Below are 22,454 nucleotides of genomic sequence, written 5' to 3'. Positions count from 1 at the left end.
ATTTCTGAAATCACATTCAATGTAGTGGGTGTACTACGTAATCGTTGTTACTTATATCGTTAATGCACTTGGTACAAGGCGTGTCCTGGTATGGGGGTAAAAAACAGAGACAACTATCAAAAAAATATTGTCGTCGTTATCATTGCGTTCATGTATGGAGGTTTTAATACATTCAGAAACAGATTTTAGAATAGAATAGAATAATTTATTCGCAAGAATATGTATGTACAAAGGTGTCCTTATAAATAGTGAGTAACAATATTTAGCCATTTGGCATACAAATTTTAGGAATAAGTATCTACAGCATTAAAATTATTTACAAGTCCAGATACTCCTTAACAGAGTAGAAACAATGTTCCTGAAGCCATCTCGTTAATTTTGTCTTAAATTCTAAATCATACAATATAATTTGATATTATCAGGAAGCTTATTATAAATTTCAATAATTATATTGCATGCATTACGCTTATAAATGTCAGCATGACAGGGAGGTTGATAAAGCAGATTTTTGTACTGTGTTCGCTGATTTCCTTTAAAAACATCAGAGCGTAACTTAAAATATTTCATATTAGCTTTGACAAACAGACAAACTTTTCTGATATACATGCATGCTAAAGGTAAAATATTATATTTCTTGAAAATGGGTTTGCAAGTGTCTGTTATCCATGCATTTGCAATTGCGCGGACGCATTTTTTTTGTCGTTTAAAAGCTTTCTCGACATGAACAGAGTTCCCCCAGAGTAGGAGGCCGTAGTTCGAAATAGAAGATACATGGCCATAGTAGGCTGTAATTGCAGCTTCTGTCGAGACTGTTCTAACAAGTTTTCTCAAGGCAAATACAAATCTGTCCAATTTCGAACATATTGTCTCTACATGGTTTTTCCAATACAAGTGACTATCAATATTTAAACCTAAAAATTTTATATAGTCAGTCTCTTCCACATGTTTGTCATTATATTTAATATTTAATTAATAAACTTTGACATGACAATTTGAAGTGTTTACGTCGGGTTGTCAAGACAGACCAAAATATTAGCAAAACTGGTATTTGATTTTCTTTAACATGCCTTACGGGTGGCTTACGTTACGATGCCCGAGATTTGTTGGCTGCAGCTCAAGGTTTAAGGCTTTATCGGAAACGCTTCCCAAATTAACGACATCCACACAATGCTCGATTGATAACCACGGCTCTTCAGCGAGTTCGTGAGGACAGGCCAATCGCCCGGTCATCCTGAAAGGGCCATGCACGGGATCGTGCCAGTGCAAGTTGAAATACGGAACCCTAAAAAGGATTCTCGAGCACTTCAGACAGGTACCAACGTCAAATACTAACGTACTCGTATTGCTCGGTACTAATAACGAAACTGTGCACAAGATTTTAAAAAGGCATAAAAAACATCCTTTCAAGTTTTTAAAGGTGCAAAAATGACTCCCCGGTGATTTGTTAATAACACTCGTTACTGAATTTGGTTTTTACCAAAATAAACATTAAGGTGTGGGGTGTGTATTTAAGTTTAATTTGGTTGGTAATAAAGTGTTTATCAATGAGACCTAAATGATACCTTTATTGTTGCCGTAGTTATCTTAAGTGTAATAGTAATACTGGTGTCGCTAACTCTTGAAATAAACGTCGCAATAAACAAGGTATGAAGGGCTGTCATTGGCACTTGTCAATTTACTGCGCTGTACATTGTTGGGAATTAAATTTTTGTTAGAAAGTTAATAAAATCTGAATTTTACTTTATTAATTAAATTAAGGTCATGGTTAAGTTAAAGAACGATGTTACTTTACCCTACTTAAATAAAAACCCACTTGCCGGTAACAGACTGTATAATAATGTGTCTGTTATCCATGTTATCTGAACGTTATAGATAATTTCTAAATATAAGTACAAGTTAGGCATTTAACATTTAATAATAAATTCTAGCTAATCTAAGGAAGGTAAAACACAGTGCATTCAGTGAAAATGGTAAACAGGGATAAAATTCTAAAATAATAACAATTTAAAAATTAAACGAACCTTAGCATAAGAGTAACATAACCCAGTAGTATGCAAGGATAAAATGTACACAAAGCAAACCTTGCCAAAGACATAATAATCAGGCAAAAAAAAAAGTTAACATAAAAAGCTATATCTGCGGACGGGGTTCGGAACCTCTCCCTTCCAAGACAACCGCTAGAAGCACTTGACCAGAAGCGCTGCGTCGACTGCGGCGAAATACTTCGTCTATATTAGCGGTGATGGAATGCCTCAAGATTTCCGAATTTCCAAATTATTTCTACAGCAAAGTCAGCAAGGGCGTTCCGTAATGCTGCGGACAAAGTAATATTCATGAAACACTACGTACAGCAGTTAAATTCCAGGCCTAACTGTGTAGTTACTGATCGTGTTTCTTAGTAACTGATCGTGTGATCAGTCGCGGAACACTTACCCCGTGACAATAACACACTTTTACATACATTTTGCCGTAGTTATGCACTGTATGTCCGTAAAATCAATTTTTCTCCACAATTTTCGTCGCAATAATGAAACATTACAGAGCTCTTTGATTGACCTCCCGTTTTTTTCTTACGGGCAATTTTCTTTTTTTAGCGTCACGTAGAGCTATATCTGCGGACGAGGCAGGTTCGAACTCGGAATCTCTCGCTTCCAAGACAACCGCTAGAAGCACTTGACCAGAAGTGCTACGTCGTCTATGGCGAAATACGCCGTCTCTATTTGCGGTGATGGAATGCCTCAAGATTTCCGACTTTCCAAATTATTTCTACAGCAAAGTCAGCAAGGGCGTTCCGTAATGCTGCGGACAAAGTGTCGTATGATAAATATTCATGAAACACTACGTAAAGCAGTTAAATTCCAGGCCTAACTGTGTAGTTACTGATCGTGTTTCTTAGTAACTGATCGTGTGATCAGTCGCGGAACACTTACCCCGTGACAATAACACACTCGCACGCACCAATAGTACATTTTGCCGTAGTTATGCACTGTATGTCCGTAAAATCAATTTTTCTCCACAATTTTCGTCGCAATAATGAAACATTACAGAGCTCTTTGATTGACCTCCCGTTTTTTTCTTATGGGCAATTTTCTTTTTTAACCACACCCTCCACTTTCAAAATAAAAATGTATGCAGTTGCAGTCACCAAATATCCTGTTGCCCGCTAGAGTTCGCAAATTGCGACTAGATGGCGTTACTAGGGTCATGTAATGAACTTAATAAGTATCATAATCATATTATATGCACAAGCAGTACATAACTTATAATGAGAGATACATATATTGATGAATGCCTAACTTTGATGTATTGTTGTTCCTCCGAGTGACCTCTATTAGGGACAGAGGGCTTGCAAAGGAGTTTTTTTCTCGAGAACAGTAATTTTCAATCGACATTGCAACAGTAAGTTAGTTTCCGATTTACACGATAGACAGCTTTCCTGTGAACCGGCAATATTCGATTTAGTTTCGAGTTTCTATCGGCGCTTATTATACAGTGGTCGACGAGAAAGTTTATAACTACTACAACACTTTATCGAATGATATGATAGTATTATATGTAAATACTATTATGATCTTTCAGTATGTATTGTGTTAAGGTGGTTCGACTAGGTTGCCCAAAGCTTAAACCTCACTAGATGGCGCCACTATTGCAAATTTTCAGTTTTCATTTTTTTGTGGAGTAGTCTAGTCTATTGCTTGAAGGGCAATGTTGGCACAGCTGGGATTTTTTCTCACCTCTTAATACTGGGACCAACTGAGAAAAGATGAGAATAATTATTTGTTTTACTAGGGGGTAAAGTCGTGGTTTACCGGTCGTGCTAATGTTGATACCCGAGCAAGCAAAAGATTCTAAAATTAAAAGTGTAATCATGAGGTGTGCGAGTTTGTCAAGGCACGAGCGTCAAACAAATTTTTCCACCGAGTGAAATAACATTTTTCACCACACGCAAGGAAAAAACTAACTGTATTTTTTTTATACCACGTCGGTGGCAAACAAGCATACGGCCCGTCTGATGGTAAGCAGTCACCGTAGCCTATAGACGCATGCAACTCCAGAGGTGTTACATGCGCGTTGCCGACCCTAAAATATCAAACTAAATCAAATCCAAATGAACGTTATTACATATTTATCATTCAAAATCATTATTTGAAACTCAGTCCTACCAGCCAACATAAGGAAACAACTCTGAAGTTGAATTAGACTAAGTACTTTGCTAAACATGTGGATAAAATGCAAGTTTCTTATCAATTTTTGAACCGCTGGTGTGGTGAAAAAAGAATTACCAGTATATTATATTGTATATTGTAATTTTGCCAAGCGGGCTCCAGGCTACCCAACTGAGCCGTGGGAATATGGCGGTACAACGCTATGAAGACAGAAGTAAAATAAGTTTTGTCGAAAAAATGAAATAATTTTTCGTACGTCAGACGACATATCTATAGTAATAGAAGAGGTGGTTGAATATTGTGTTGACTCCTCTTATGTAGGTAATAGTCTTATGTTTAAATTGTAATGCTTCAGGAAATCTTTACAGCTCATTAAGGATTTTTCCACTTCTATGTTGTACGCTTTTGACAGCATATTTGGCTATATCGAAGAATTCCTGCTTTAGATGCTGCATTATCTACAAACAGGTTCTAGAAAAGTTTCTAGTTGAAAATCTTACAGGCTATCAACAATGCAATCTAGTGTTCCTCGTAGCGGGTCGGAGACGAGATTGGTTCAGCGCGGCTGCGCGAGCCGCGAGTGCAACGCGTAGCGCTGCTCGCGTTAGTCCGACTGCGACCGCTACACGAGTGCTACGAAACGCCGTAGCAGACCGTTGCGCGTTCCGCGTAATGTTACAACGCGCGTGATTGCAATCGCGTGCCCATCATCATGTCTTTACCCTTACAGTGCCAGCAAGTAATAAATATAAATATTGAAATAGGTAAAGTTTCCTCCATAAATGTTTCAATGTTACCGTTACGGGAATAAAAGTTTTTGATTAAATGCCACTCTTGTGTTCGCAATGTTTGCTAATGGATGTGAAGTTTTTCTTTTCATTTTAATGACGTCGCTGTGCAAAGGCTGGTTTGTGCGAGTCACTGTATTTATTGTATGTAAAAATTTAAACGTTTCTTCAAATAAGTAGAGCTGCGGATTTAAGTTTTGCTTTATTATTTCATATGCCGCTTTCTGTTTCTTTTGAAATATGTGTTTTGTTTATATTTATGCATGTCTTAGATAGCGTTAATTATATGCTTTTGTGACGTGAAAATGTTGCAGATATTTTGTAATTAGGTATATTTACTAGGGACATATCTGTATGAGAGCCATCAGATTTTAGGAAAATATGGTGTACTTGTGCTGACTATAATGTTAATGTTTAGCAATAATATAAAGATCAAAATAATTTTTGCGTTTTGTCATCAAAATGGCCCGACAATGTCACGATATATAATGTATAAGTATATTCCTTTCTGACAGTACAGCCTATATGAAATATGTAATATTATACACGGTGTTTTTCTAACTCCGTTAACTTCGGGGTATGACTTTTAATTTAATTTTTCTTTTAATTTAAAAAAAAAACTATTAGCGTTTTTACACGGACATTATATTTAAATCCACCAAACAATTGAAAACTATGACATATCAATGGCATTTCGAATATTGATAGTTCGAGATAGTATTTGCGTTTTGTAGCAAATGTATTAACTCGTACTAAACACTAATCAATATGTAAACAGGCTCTAAGGCAAGTTTACACGCTCGTAGGGGCCTTATTAGATAAAAATATCTTTGATTATCTCCAAAATGGAGTTAATTAGAATACCGGTTTCTTTAAGAAAGTTACTTAATTTGAGTTCCGGAATGCACCCTTGAAATTAAAGGACTTTAAAAAATCAACGTCCATTGAAATTTTAATAAATTAATGAACGCCTTAATGTAATTTAATTTCAAACATTAACATACTGATTTGATTGAATGTCTGATAACGTTTATTTATAATCCTCTTATTTTATAATTACGAATATTACGATCATTCCAAAATTGCTTCATATGGATGTCGATAGAAGAATCGAGATTTAACTAAGCACTAGCAGAAGTGCATTTCTGTTACCGTCAAAGCGGGATTTGAATTGATGACAAACGATATTGCGAAGTTGAGTCTACGAGCTACCCGTAGACAACGGTCCGAGTACTTGCCGACCCGAGCTTAGCTCATTACTTGAATGTTCGTCAAACAACAAAACAAACCGGCCTCCGCTCCGGGTCCGCACCGAGCCGCTTCCGAGCCTCGGCGATCACGTGATGCTTTCTGTAGAAATCGAAATGATTAATTATTTATTATATTTGAATAATGATGATGAAATGGATATTCCAATGCATGTATTTCCTGTGTTGTTTTTATTATATTTGTTTGACATTTAGAATTTATTCTAGAAACAATCTAGACTAGTATTTTTTATACATTTTTTTTGTAGGACTATATTTTGTGAAATTTTTAGTATTAAATTTGATCTATGAATTATATTCATTAGTATTATATATGGAATAATATTTACAACATCAATAAATTGCTCTGATAATTAGATTAAGATAATTATATGTAATACTGTCTTACTATTCATAAGTGCTTGTTGCTATAGGCCTACATGAATAAAGTATATTTGAATTGAATTGAATTGAAGTGTCCGAAGCCTCGGCTCGGACCTGGATCGTTCCAACAGGAGTCTTTGTTAAAAGCGTGACCGCATTCGGCCGAATTATTTTATGCAGAGTTTTAAAGGTTTTTGTATTTTTTAATTTGCATATCACAATGAATTAATTTCACATATTTCAAGTGTCCGATTGTTCACATTCCCGCTTAACGCTTTTATTCCCGTTATCCTACGCTTCAGGATATGAGATAAATAATTGATAAAAGTATTCGTACGAGACTTGCCCTGCGGGAGATCTTAATGGCACTCGTTAATTTTGTATCAGCGCGTACCGCTAGTACACCGTTTATTTTGCGCTAATAATGGTTCCCCGTCTGTAATTAATAAGGAATTGTTTTCTTAACGTACTATTGTCATTAATTTAATTTTACGAGAAGGTTCTTTCGCCTTGGGATTTTTAGGGGTGCCATTTTAAGCGGCTTGTCGAGTTTTATAGGACTTTTATCTATGTATATATATATATATATATACATAGATAAAAGCATGTATGTAAGCGAACGTAAGTAAGCGAATTCTAATAGTATTGCTTAACGTCTTCACTTTCTAAATGTTATCAGCCTTATACATGTCTATTAACTTATAACCTTTTCAATAAATACGACAAAATTCACTTGGCTTAATCCTCAGGATTTTCCATTCCACGATGACCCTTATATAAGGTATACCTTCGATGGTTTAGGCTGTGCCTTGCCGGTCAGTATCTAGATAACGTAACGATTTAATTAAGATTCACACGAACCGGCCACCAAAACCCGCTCCCATACAATAGAAGTTCCGCTCTCATTTTAAAATGACATTCTTAAATTACGTGAAACTTGGCATATGTTCGTATGAATTTTAATTAATCTAATAATAATAATAAATAAATAATAAATATTATAGGACATTATTACACAAATTGACTAACTCCCACAGTAAGCTCAATAAGGCTTGTGTTGAGGGTACTTAGACAACGATATATATAATATATAAATATTTATAAATACCTAAAAACATAGAAAACACCCATGACTCAGGAACAAATATCCATGCTCATCACACGAATAAATGCCCTTACCGGGATTTGAACCCGGGACAATCAGCTTCGTAGGCAGGGTCACTACCCACTAGGCCAAACCGGTCGTCAATTTGTTGAATAGTTAAATTGGTTTACATCTAACTGAACATATCTCAGTAGTTACTCGTATTACATTACAGGTTAACGTTTGTGGTAATTCCTATAGTATTTAGATGAGCAAATAATTAATATTACGTAATTAGTTATACTATTGTCAAGCAGATTAATGTACAAAGGACTAGGCAGAATCCTACGTTAATTCGATACGGACTGCGTATTATTAGCATTATCTCGCAACAATAACAGCGAAACTACATAAACATATTACATTATGTCGATGTTTACTTACATGCCGACAAGAAAAAGCAGAATTGATAGGTATAAAGAGCAACTAAAATAGTTCTTTGCTGAGAAAACTAAACTTCTTGCTAAAATAAGTTTTTGGCAATTTTTTTTAGTTTTGGTACAAGCTTTTATCGCTGACTGTACTTTTCTTTCCACAAGCAACTAATACTCATCGAGCAAATTCTAAAAACCCCAAACACAATTAGGTTGCGTTGTTTTATCACAGAGTTCCTATGTCCACCTCTTGTCTCCATCATCAGATCAGCTCGATGGTACCATAATATTGCATTGTCACTCGACTTACATATGTATGCAAATTTTCAGCTCAATCGGAAACCGGGAAATGGATCAAATTTAACTTGTAAGATTTGATTACAAACAGACAACGGTCAGGTGAAAGTAAATAAAAGCTTGTAAATATGTCGGAACAAACAAATATTGTATATTACGGTTGTCAAGTGTCAACATTATACACTTGAATGAGGTAGATTAATGACTGTTGTGTTTTATAAGCAATATCAATATATATATATATATATATAATATCAATATATATATATATATATTTTATACTACGTCGGTGGCAAACAAGCATACGGCCTGCCTGATGGTAAGCAGTATCCGTAGCCTGTGTACGCCTGCAACTCCAGAGGAGTTACATGCGCGTTGCCGACCCTAACCCCCTCCCACCCTCCTTGAGCTCTGGCAACCTTACTCACCGGCAGGAACACAACACTATGAGTAGGGTCTAGTGTTATTTGGCTGCGATTTTCTGTAAGGTGGAGGTACTTTCCCAGTTGGGCTCTGCTCTAGATCTGGAATGACATCCGCTGTGCTGTGCCCTACCACACAGAGCAAGATGACATTCACAATGCCCATACCTCTCTTGTGGACGTAGTTTAAGGACATACCCGGGTCCAAATATAATTTTTTTTTGACAAAAAAAAAAACATTTTTGGTACAAGTTTTTATCGCTGACTGTAACAGACAACTAATACTCATCGAGACTATTCTAACAAAAGCAAACACAATTAGATTGCGTTGTTTTATCACAGAGTTCCTGTGGCCACCTCAGCACAGCACAGCACCTCACATTGCAGGTTAAATAAAAGCTTGTTACATAATCTATAATGTCGACTGCTTACACTCAGTTGTGCCCTTAATAGATTTGTATTCTTTCCTGTTGCTCTAGTCATCATTTAATATAATGAGTTATTACTATTAATAACTAGCTTAAATCTCAAATAGGCCCTTGAGGCATTGTACCAAAGATGCTGGCGGCATTTCCTCGTTGTATATATGTTATGCGAGGAAGCCGCCAGCTCTTCGGTCACCAGACGCTTTGCGATGTCTGCAAAAAACTTGTGTGCGCTGGGACTCCATGGACGTAGTGTTTTAACGCTAAATGGCACAAAATGGTACTCTCTACCGAGGTATTTATACTCTTATTTATTACCTACGTTTCAAAATTTCAGCGCCTTTCCAAAAATATCATTTTCTCAATGCATTTCATCCTATAAGTAGGTACATATATATTATATTAGTTTTTTGTTTTAAAGTATGAACCTGATAAAAAAGTTTTTCTAATACTTTTGTTTTATTTGTGAAGTACCCACTAAGGTACTTAATTTAATTATTAAATTAACTTAGATCTTAAAAAATTTCAGCATTTTAATTAAATTGAATACTCATACTCATACTCATTTATTCATAAAGTCAATGTCAAGTCAATAGATTTGATAACGTTATGAAAATGATGTCTATTTATTGTTTTTTTGTTTATATTACGTCAATAGCAAACAAGCATACGGCCCGCCTGATTGTAAGCAGTTACCGTAGCCTATGGACGTCTGCGACTTCAGAGGTGATACATGCGGGTTGCCGACCCTAACACTCCCCACCCTCGTCTATTAATTGTACTTGTTTTCCAAGAATTGTTTTGTTACTTGACGGTGTGGCCTGTTTCTCGCAAATCTACCCTAGAATGCTACAATATAAAAGAACGGTAACAATCTTTGACACACAATTGTAACGGGTCGAGGGTCATATTGTACTGGAAACGTTTTGTGGATTGATAGCGAACTGGCTCTATTGCGGCTAAGTAAATATTCTCCTTGGCTGACTTTGAACGGATTCGTGGGATGTTTAGTAGTACGAGTATTTTCTTTCTTTTGATTATTTGTATAAGGTATACAAAGGTTTCATTATATCTACAAAGAAACTAAGATTAGGTACCCAACCCATAGTCGAGACAAGTAAGGCATTAATGAGTAATTAGCGAGCATTAGTATTTTTTGGTAAACAAAAAGAATAGGCGGCATAACTATTTTTTGAGTTCAGTATCAAAAATATATCCGCATCCTTATTTTCGGCTTAGTACAGAAACAAAAAACTAGCTAAGAACGATATGTACATATGCACATGTATAGGTAAACAAAATTAGTTACACGGAAATAATATGAATAACTATATTAGTTATGTGTTCATTTAATTTAATTTTAATCCCATTATCAATGCATAATGTTTATGCATAATGTTTTGACGACCGGTTTGGCCTAGTGGGTAGTGACCCTGCCTACGAAGCTGATGGTCCCGGGTTCGAATCCTGGTAAGGGCATGTATTTGTGTGATGAGCATGGATATTTGTTCCTGAGTCATGGGTGTTTTCTATGTATTTAAGTATTTATAAATATTTATATATTATATATATCGTTGTCTAAGTACCTCAACACAAGCCTTATTGAGCTTACTGTGGGACTTAGTCAATTTGTATAATAATGTCCTATAATATTTATTTATTTATTTATTTTATTTATTTTATTTTATTTATACGTATAAACGTTTAATTTTAAAACAATATGTTTTCTAAATTATCAATATCCTAATGAGGTAGTACTTTGTGCAAAGAGGGAGGTGAGTGAAATTTTGCAAACGAGGTCTTTAGATTGCATTAAGCGAGTCCTTAGTTTGCAATGTTCTTACCCTCGGAGTTACACAAATGTTTTCCATCACACAAACGAAGAAAAAACTAAATTTTAAGCGAAATAATTCTGTAATCCGATGACATTTCGAACATTCGTCCGCCATATTGTCATTCCTTGACAGGTTAGGCATCGAAGGCACAGACCTATCCGGCTTTCAGCCACGATTGAAAATTCTGTACTTAATAATATTTGAAACTGCTATTAGATTACTCAAATTATAGTACATTACAGAACATATGGTCCTTTAAATTTTAGATATAGTTACGTAATGTGCTAATTATCGCACTAGTGCGGTAAAGTAGCGCCATATGTACTGTAACATATTTTTACCGCACTAGTGCGCAAATTAGCATATTACGTTACTGTGTCAAACATGTAAAGGGCCATATGTACTCTAAAACGTTGTACGATACATGCGCGAATAGATAATTCGCAACTCGTGTCGATTTAAAACACTCCCTTCGGTCGTGTTTTAATTTATCGCCACTCGTTTCGAATTTCCTATTTTTGGCACTTGTATCGCAATGTACTATTACAGTACATATGGGGCTACTTTATAGCACTAGTGCGAAAAGTAGCATATTACGTTACTGTGTCGAACATTTAAAGGGCCATATGTACTGTAAAACGTTGTACGATACATGTGCGAATAGGTAATTCGCAACTCGTGTCGATTTAAAACACTCCCTTCGGTCGTGTTTTAATTTATCGCCACTCGTTTCGAATTTCCTATTTTTCGCACTTGTATCGTAATGTACTATTTTAACATAAACAGTAAAAATAAATGATTAACGTCAGTATTTTAAAAGTAAAACTCATTTATACCTACTTGGTTCGTATGAATTAATAAAAACTTTTTTTTTAATCCATAACTCTCACGGGAACAATACAAGCCTTTGTCTTTCAGTATACCTGCATGAAGTAAGACCTTTTTCGAGCAAGTGTGATGAAAAGTATTTTATTATTATTGGGCCAATTGGAGTTAAGCTAACATTAGGGTTTCTATTTAACCTAGATACAGCCTTTAGCCTAATTGCAGCTATTAATGTTTAAGTGCGAGAAATGAATGCGAGAATGAGCCATAAGCCGAGCGCAGCCTGGCGGCCTGCAGTAAGCAGGAGCCAAATAAATTGTTGTTAAACCGTCACACTACATTTTTACTCTTTGAAATTAAAGTGCTGTGCTGGTGCAGCCACAAATGGTGCAAAATAACAAAAAGTCGCGCACGGCTGTGAGTGTGACAGTGACTTATGCGACGACCGCCCTTTCACTGCCTGCGGCTATTGTAGCTACTCACTCCCTTGAATTGTTACCTAAATTAATTTTTGGCCCGCTGCCTCTCGACTTCTCAATGTGTCGGGAATTCTAACCCTTCTTATTTTTTTTGCTCAGTAAAAAAATCCACTTGCCAGGAAATTAATTTCGGCGGACTGCGAAAGGGCCGGTTAATTTTTTAACAGAATTGAGATAAGAGGCCTCTTTGCCGATGTGCCAGCTGCTATTGCGAAGCACCAGTCGGTAAATATTCGATTTTATTTGCAGTTCGTTTTAGATTATTTTATTTTTCTTTTAGTAACGTAGACTAAGTCGTGTGGCTTTTAAATCGGATATTTGAATTTTTTTTTGGAATATCATTTGAAATTTACGTACGTACCAGAAATAATCGTGAAAAACCGGATTTAATCACAATCGTCCCCCTTGCTATATATAAAATACTGAGACAACCTAATAAAATCTTAAAATGTAATTCAGTATAGTATAACTATAAGTTATGGATCAGAACTACGAAGTTATTTAAAAAATCATGCGACGTATTTTATTTAGTTCAAAGTCTCTAATTAAACTACCAAAACCAAACTTTAACCAAATTGACCGAAGTAAAAAATACACTTATTAAAATCATGTCGATTGACACACATCAATTAACATAAATACTTAACGAAGAAGACAAATTACCAAACGTGGAATATCAGAAGTTCCACCCCATCAAATTGAATGCGAAGTTTTTGAATGTGCTTGATCTGTTGATCAAAATACAAAAATCACTATATGAATGCCTATAATATTTGAAGAGATTCGTTCGAGTTCGATATTTCATGGACTCCATCATGAGAACTGGAATTTGACAAAAATGGTAATGATCTCTTATATACTTTCAAAAAATACTTATTTGTTTTACAATGGGGCAAAGGTTAATATTAACAGCTCGTGCCAATATTGATCCCCGAGCAAGCGAAAGACTCCAAAATTTAACCGTGATCGAAGCGAGTGGTTCGAAAGGTGGAATCTTCGTTGCGAGGATTTCAAGTCACGAGGGTTAAATAATTTTTGCCACCGAATTTTTCACCACATCAATGCGAGGAAATTTCTAACTGTCAAATATGAAAAAAAAAATCAAACCAAATCCAAATGAACGTTACTAAATAGGTATTTATCATTCAAAATCATCATTTAATAGTCAATTCTACCAGCTAACATAAGGAAACAACTCAAAATTTGCATCAGATTACTTTGCCACACATGTGGATAAAATGAAACTTTCTCATCCATTTTTGAACAAGCAAGAGAGCCTTTACCAGCTTGTGTGGTGAAATAGTTATTTACGATACAAGTGCAGAAAATAGGAAAAACCGCAACGAGTGGTGATAAATTAAAACATGACTGAAGGGAGTGTTTTAAATCGACACGAGTTGCGAATTACCTATTCGCACATGTATCGTACAACGTTTTACAGTATATATGACCCTTTAAATGTTTTACACAGTAACTTAATATACTAAATTTCGCACTAGTGCGGTAAAGTAGCACCATATGTACTGTAAAATAATATTTACCCATACCTCTCGCGTTCGGATATAATTATGTCCTATAAAGCCAGAGCACTTTGAAGACACTAACTTCTAATAGGTATGTAGGTACCTCAATACCTATTACAAGATCAAAAACTTGTTTCTGAATTAAATAATACACACTTTATTCATTAAAATTATAACTTTTAATAAAACAATCTTTAAATAAAATTAGTCCTCAATCATCATCACTATTTGATTGGATAGTCAGATTTAAGTCGTCATTTTTAAAAAGCGAAGTAAGTTTTTCATTTTTCATTCATCAAAGTAACAGACATCTTTCAATCGTTAACGCTCAGTATAAAACTCGTGCCTATTTTCCTGTTCCCGCCAATTTGTTTATTATTCTCTGAATGCCGTACAGCACAGTCTCATAAAGCCACGGAGTTTAAGGTGCTCACTCAGTATTAAAATAAGTCGCGTTCTACATTCAAATTGCGTTGGGAATATAACGTTCTAGTGTAATAACGTACAAGTTATTTTGTATGAAATGAATGTATGTGATGTTACAAATTCGAGTTTTTCACACTGTTAATCCAGATTTTAATTATTGAAAAAAAATATATGGTAACCATTATTAAATTCTACATGAAATATGTAAATTTGATTCCTGTCGCAATTTCGCACGTAATTTTTTTTATTTTTCTGAAAAATATCAACTCAATTGTTTACTATTTTTTCAAGAGATTATTCAATTTCAGAAAACGACCTTAATTGTATATACAACGTACCCAAAATTACAAAAAAATCGGATTAGTACTTTGGCTGTAATAAAATAAAAATGTTTATTATATTTTGCATTTTTTTTAAACCTGAAGCATTTGACGCTTAATTTTTGGTGAAAGCACTACATATATATAAGTTAATAATCCAGTAAAAGGAAATTATTTTTTTCGCTAAGGGTAGTTTGGCTATGCTTACCAGGCTTATACCCTTTCGGCTTTGTCGGCTTCTACGGGCAAAATGCGAACAAGTACTGTGTAATATCCCTAATCGTAAGAACTTTAAGGGTTGGGTTGCGTGAGACAACCCTCCGACCCGTGTCATGTTCCCTTCCCCATTTACAGGTACCTCTATGCTTACTTACTGCCCAATAAAAAGGTGGGGGTTAAAGTTTGCTTATTTCGGAGGTACGTTTTGGAAAGTTTCTTTTCATTGGATGGCATTTCGAAAACTTATTTACATCATTTCGAATTTTTAGTCACTATAGTATTTTCAAACAGCATGGGTGCGATGACATTTATATTATAACCTTAAAACACAAAATTTTGCAATATAGTATTGAGTTGATACCTGTCACCGTACACATGCTGTTTGAAAAATACTATTATAGGTATGCACCAAATATCATCAACGTGAACGCGAATGGGTCTCAGTGCTTGAAAATGAAGTTCTACGCTTTCCGAAATATATCGCGCATAACTAAAAATACGTGATTAAAATCGCAAAAATATTATCGTGTTTATATGACTCACGAGTTAAAATTCTATCATCATCACTACTGCTATTAAATATTTTTAGAAGTAGGTAATAAGTTTAAGTTGGGGCGACCAACCGGCCGTCGTCCAATCGGGCGCCCCAGGTACCGCTGGTGTGATGTCGTGGAGGCGGACCTGCGTCGGCTGAATGCCCATTCATGGCAGGAAATCGCGTTGGATCGGGACAGGTGGCGTTCTCTCGTTTCGAGGCCAAGATTATTTTTGGATCGCTGAGCCAAAGCAGTTAGTTTTAGTTAGGTAATAGTAGATTGTTAACCATGGGATGAAAGGCACCCATTTCTAACGAGATATTTTCTTACTTCGTTCGAGTGTCAAAAGTTCGAGTCAGAATGGGTGCTTTCCACCCAGACTTAACATTCTACTTTTCATTTCGTATACGAGGAAAGTAAAATACATGTGTATAGTACAAAGCATGGCTTGTAAAAAGAAAGAATATGAACAGAAATTATATAACAAATCCATTTAGAACCGACGAATTTTCTTTGCTAAACGTTGAAATAAAAAGAAACCTAGGTACTTGGAAAGTAAGACGCTCTGATAAAGCCCGCTTATAAATTAACAATGAGCAAGAGAAATGACGACCGGTTTGGCCTAGTGGGTAGTGACCCTGCCTACGAAGCTGATGGTCCCGGGTTCAAATCCTGGTAAGCGCATTTATTCGTGTGATGAGCATGGATATTTGTTGCTGAGTCATGGGTGTTTTCTATGTATTTAAGTATTTATAATTATATATTATATATATCGTTGTCTAGGTACCTACAACACAAGCCTTATTGAGCTTACTGTGGGACTTAGTCAATTTGTGTAATAATGTCCTATAATATTTATATTTATTTATTTATAAAAAGAAAAAATAAATAAAAAGATTGAGATGTACATACAAATAGGTTTGACAAACCACTATTACATCCTAATAGCATATTTGTAACTTAACTATGTACTATATTCTACTTACATCTGTTTAGTAGGTATCTAAATGAGTTATTTACTCGATAATGCTCCGTTTTAATACTGAAATCATTAGATTATTTAGTACTTTATCAAGTTGAACCCATTCCGTAACTTTTGCAAAGTATTAGCGCCGAATCAAGTTTAATGATGAAGATTAATGTCAAGTACCCGAGCCTGGAGATAGATTGTGTTCCGCGACACTCGGATTTAACTAAAATAAACTAATTCATTTAAAATAAAACAATTTATCTGCAGTTCGATTAGTTAAGACAGAAATAACTTGGTGAATAAATAGAAAAAATAATAGACGTCGTCAGTATCCAAAATTGGTGAAATGAATTAATAAAATACGAATTTTCCTAGAGGAATGAACCCCAGATATAATAGACACACTGCCTGTGAAGCCACATACTCCACCGGCAACGGACGAATACCGTATTAGTTTTTTATAATTGTTTGGCCGGGATTCTTTGTAATTAAGGCGGAATAAACCAACCTACTTTTATACAGTCCGCGTTATCATTTCTACGTCCAGTAGGACCCTAAATATTGGGTTAAAGCGACAATTTTTTTTCAAAAGAATTCATTTTGTATGGGAGGTACCCTAAAAATATTTTTTGTAGTTGTTGTTTTACCGTTCTGTCGCCATGTATGCTTTATGTACCCATGCCAAATTGCATATTTATAGCACTAACGATCCCGGAGCAAAGCCACGTACGGACGGACAGACGGACATGGCGAAACTAGTTAGGGTTCCTAGTTGACTACGGAACCCTAAAAATGTGCCAATATCAGGTAGATGTATCTAGTAAAAGTTCAAAACACTATTTATAGACTAATTATCTGAAATGAAATTCTCCGAGAGACGAAATATGCTGATAGCTAATTTAACTTACTTGTTAGAGTTACGTACCCAAAGGGTAAAACATTACCAAGACTCCGCTGTCCGTCCGTCTGTCTGTCCGTCTATCACCAGGCTGATCATGGTCACTAGGTTTCATGAACCGTGATAGTTAGACAGTTGAAATTTTCACAGATGATGTATTTCTGTTGCCGTTATAACAACAAATACTAAAGGTAAGGGGGCTTCCATACAACAAACGTGATATTTTTGCCGTTTTTAGAGATAGTGGTACGGAACCCTTCGTGCGCGAGTTTGACTCGCACTTGGCCAGTTTTACTGTAAATAAATAAATAACCGACCTAGTCCCACAGTAAGTAAGCACATAACACGTGTGTTGAAGCTATACGTAGGCTATGGTAATTAGTTTGTCAAGAAATGGTAAAAAATAAATAAGTAAATTAAGGAAACTATAGGTTTGGACGACCGGTTTGGCCTAGTGGGTAGTGACCCTGCCTACGAAGCTGATGGTCCCGGGTTCAAATCCTGGTAAGGGCATTTATTCGTGTGATGAGCATGGATATTTGTTCCTGAGTTATGGGTAGGGATTGCAAACCGGATTGATTTTCAATCCGGCCGGGTCCGGCCGGATTTTGGCCATAACCGTATACCATATCCGGTTTGGTATACGGATATCAAAATTAAATGACATATTTTTCTAGTTTTTTGCGTAATACGTATTCCTAAATCTATAATTTGAAGTTAATAAATAACTTCTTAACAATTAAATAACCCTTAGTAGTAAAAAGTGTGACCTTGTCAATATCACTTAAAAACCCAAATATGAAATCGGTCATTTATTATATATAACCATTCACAAGTGCTCAAATTTTCGTTTACAATTATAAATTTGATTAGTTTACAAAGCTCTGTAATGGGATGTGAGATGTGAGGTGGGAATTGGAACTCCTTGAAATGACAAGTTTTCGTAACTGTTCCTTGATTGAATTCTTTGTAACGTTGACATCCATTCTAGTAAGAAAATAAGATATTTTACTATTAACCAAAATGATATTAAATTTTCCCTCATTTTTTGCCCAAGAAAGTAGTAGTCTGTATGATTTAAAAAAATTACCGTTTTTTTATTTACAGAAAAGTATATTGGTCAAATTATAGGGAATGGAACACGACACGACGATCTCATGCGAAAAATAATAGAGTGTAGGATTGAAATCCATCGCGGAAAGGGACTCCTTAAGAAAAGTTACATGGATCAAATAAAGAATTGGCTAGACGTAAAGTAGCATGTACCATTAAGGAAATTGCATAAGATTGGATGAAATTGTAAATACAAAAGATTCTCTCTCAAATTTGAATAGAAAATAAACAATATTTTATCATATATACATAAAATCGAAGTAAACTAAAGATTATCAATGTTATCATTTCATTTCATACATTCATTTTCAATACAAACTTACAATCTTATATTCATTCACACATGTAACACATATTGATTAGCCCAGCTCTAGTCGGTTGAGTACCGCCGACTTAATCCTGCTCATTTGTTTACTTTTAATCTCCTATCACAACACTCTTTTCTTCTCTTTAGCATAAATTACAAATGCCTTCCATGGCATCTCAATCGTTTAATTTTTTCTTCTATTATAGTATTTATGTAATCGTCGTATCGTGCCACCAACTTGAAAGGCAACTTCTGTTCCCAGTCATCGTTATAATAAATATATTTTTATTTAACTAAATTTAAACTTAATCATTCGTTTTATGCTCTGTTCAAGTTCATACCTCTCATCCGTCGCCTTTTCCTCATCGAAACCGCACAGTGCGTGCTGTATTTAGGCGTTTTTTTTTTTGACCGGATCCGGTAGCTCCTGAAAAGTGCCGGATCCGGCCGGATTACCGGATCCGCCGGACCGGATTGCAATCCCTAGTTATGGGTGTTTTCTATGTATTTAAGTATTTATAAATATTTATATATTATACAACGTGTCCCAAAACTCAACGATAAGCCGGCACCAGAGGATGGAGCTGCTTATGATTAGTCGAGAAAAAATAAGGAAAAAAATATATCTCAATTATTTTAGAAATTACAGAAAAAAAATGAAATTCATCGAAAAATGTCACAAATATTCAAATATTACTGTTTTTTATTTTGTTTTTGGAAACTTCAGTAGCCCTGCTATCTAACACAGTTCTTAAAAATACCAAAATACATGTAGTTTTTACACAAAAAATAATCAAAATTCATTTTGTCCCTACAATTTTGAAAGATTGTTTCTTACAGTCCACTTTCAATCATCATGGTGTAAAAAAATAGTATCGACACCACTATGGCAATTATTTTCAAAAGTTGACGCAACTATTTTTATTTTCAATGAATTTTCTGTAATTTCTAAAATAATTGAGATATATTTTTTTCAGCATAAGCAGCTCCATCCTCTGGTGCCGGCTTATCGTTGAGTTTTGGGACACGTTGTATATATCGTTGTCTAAGTACCCTCAATACAAGCCTTATTGAGCTTACTGTGGGACTTAGTCAATTTGTGTAAAAATGTCCTATAATATTTATTTATTTATTTATAGGTCAATTTACTGCTGCTTAATCTACTGATTAATTTTATTGAATGACTGTTTGTTGCTGAATAAATAAAAAATAAATAAAATATTCATCGCATTAATCTACACTAGTATTTGTGTGTAGTTTTTCGCCACATTTATAATATAATATATTAAGCTGTTGAAAATATGCACAGAACCATAATAAAATGACTACTGTCGCAATGTTTAGTTAACATATGTGCGTGATTCTTCTGTTGCATTTTTCCAAAAACGTTACTGGGAAGAGCTAAAGAAATGATACGTTAATATATTTTTTCCGTCTGTACTTCAGTTTAAAGGTTACTCTTAAAAACACAAACGCATCTACCTGTTTCATGTCATGAAAATATTGAATGTAGGATGTAGGTCATTTTCAAAGTGAATTCGATATAATGCCAGGAAATTTCCATATAATTCTAGGAAATACGACTAATTTAGCTATAAAATTCAGAATCCTTTTGTTATCATGTTAGCGTTGACAAATCAATGACTCGTGTTTACTTACGGTGTGTATTAATAATCTTAATAAGCAATGCTATCAGTCGTTGAAATATTTATATATTATATATTTTTTGAGTTAGCTTTAGATTTTATTTTTGATAACAAATTCTTTATTTACAATAACAATATTGGATATATACAAATGATTACTATAACTAGCTTTTATCTAAAATAGGCCCTTGAGGCATTGTACCAAGGATGCTTGTGGCATTTCCTCGTTGTATCGCAATACTGATACGTTGTGCGAGGAAGCCGCCACCTCTTCGGTCACCAGTTACGTCAACCAGACGTTACGCGATTTCTCCAAAAAACTTGTGCGCGCTGGGACCCCATGGACCTAGAGTTTCAACGCCAAATGGTACAAAATGGTACTCTCTACCGAGGCTAGGACACACTACTAATCTAGGCTTTAGATTAGTAGTGTTATTTTATATTAGAAATGTATAATTTGTTTAACATAAATTTCGTTTATATGTACGTTATCATAACTGCAATAAACTTTATATTCCAATGTGTCTTTATGGTTAAATATATATTTGATTTTGGCATTTTATTATCTTATCTAAAAAGCGCTGGTGGCCTAGCGGTAAGAGCGTGCGACTTGCAATCCGGAGGTCGCGGGTTCAAACCCCGGCTCGTACCAATGGGTTTTTCGGAACTTATGTACGAAATATCATTTGATATTTACCAGTCGCTTTTCGGTGAAGGAAAACATCGTGAGGAAACCGGACTATTCCTAACAAGGCCTAGTTTACCCTCTGGGTTGGAAGGTCAGATGGCAGTCGCTTTCGTAAAAACTAGTGCCTACGCCAAATCTTGGGATTAGTTGTCAAGCGGACCCCAGGCTCCCATGAGCCGTGGCAAAATGCCGGGACAACGCGAGGAAGAAGAGGCATTTTATTATCTTCGTATTAGCGTCTATTTATGTACTTATTACTTTTTCTCATAAGTCACCTTCATAGCAAATACTCTATGTATTTTTGATGCCAGGTTTTTAGTGTTAATAAATAACTACATTCCCTACAATAATGAGAAGTAAACGAGGATCCGTCGAATTTTCTGTCGACCCGGAAGCACTTAAATTTGTTATCTTCTCAAAACACGTGCCCCTTTCTCCAAAGCTGCGAGGAACCCGGATTCGGAAATCTACATAATATATGAAAACAGGAGCCCCGTATACTATAAATTTTCTGAATTTGAATGATTTATTGTTATGAATTTACTGTAAAATCTAGTTGTGTTAATAAATGAAAAATGTAAAAAAAAAAAAAAAATATTATTCAGCGATAGGCTACAACGGCTTTTTTACACGTCAATACAACATTTATAGCATCATCATGTTATATACTATCATGAAAAATATAAATACAATATACAAATATAAATACATTCAATCTGGCTACGTAAAAGGTCCCCAATGTCAAAATACTAATACTAATATGATTTGGAGGTGTAAAGCCTCTCCAAGTGTCAAAATGAAATTTATACTAAATAAATAAATCGCGTCTAGACTGTTAAGCTAGCAGTCGCATAAACGAATAGTACAGAATACATAACTAGTATGTATCGAACAAGTCAAGTACATTGTGCAATATTACAGAAACGTATAACGGTTACGAGTAAACCTATATTAACTTTGGAGATGTAGGTCTCCACGGTCTGAGAAATATAATAATATCCATTAATAAGATTTTGAGTTGTAAACGCTCTCCACGTGTCAAAGAATTAAAAAAAAAAACTATCTTCTAGTCTAGCTAGTCAGATTTTTTCGATATTCGATGTACCTACCTACAATGTGAGGAAATAAAAACTAGTTTAAAGCAACTACTGTGTTTGTTTGACTATGTCTGTATCTTTAGGTATTTAAAAAAACGTAAACAAAATCTACCCTCAAATGGCTCCTTAAGGCAGTTGAGGGTAGATGAAAACATTACATGATCAAATAAAGTAGGTTTAAAGTCAGGTCGTTCAGTGTTTGTTGTGTATTTGGTTGGTTAACCAATAAATATTAAAACTACCCGAAAATTTACAAATTGTTTGTTTACCTTTTTTTAAATACCTAAAGATACAGACTATAAGTTTTGTTTAGTTTAGTTTTAGT

At 35.0% G+C, this 22,454-nt stretch overlaps 1 protein-coding gene across 1 annotated transcript in view; it reads left to right on the top strand.

Moving 5' to 3' along the window:
• The first annotated feature begins 4,585 nt into the window (after positions 1 to 4,585).
• Positions 4,586 to 22,454, top strand: part of LOC133516855 (insulin-like growth factor-binding protein complex acid labile subunit) — a 71,701-nt gene continuing 53,832 nt past the window's right edge. The window contains exon 1 of the mRNA XM_061849856.1: positions 4,586 to 4,930. The gene's annotated coding sequence lies outside the window, so the exon portion shown is untranslated. The remainder of the gene's footprint in view (positions 4,931 to 22,454) is intronic.

Source organism: Cydia pomonella, chromosome 4, assembly GCF_033807575.1.
Source record: "Cydia pomonella isolate Wapato2018A chromosome 4, ilCydPomo1, whole genome shotgun sequence".
Classification (NCBI taxonomy): domain Eukaryota; kingdom Metazoa; phylum Arthropoda; class Insecta; order Lepidoptera; family Tortricidae; genus Cydia; species Cydia pomonella.
This window is presented reverse-complemented; position numbering and strand designations above follow the sequence as displayed.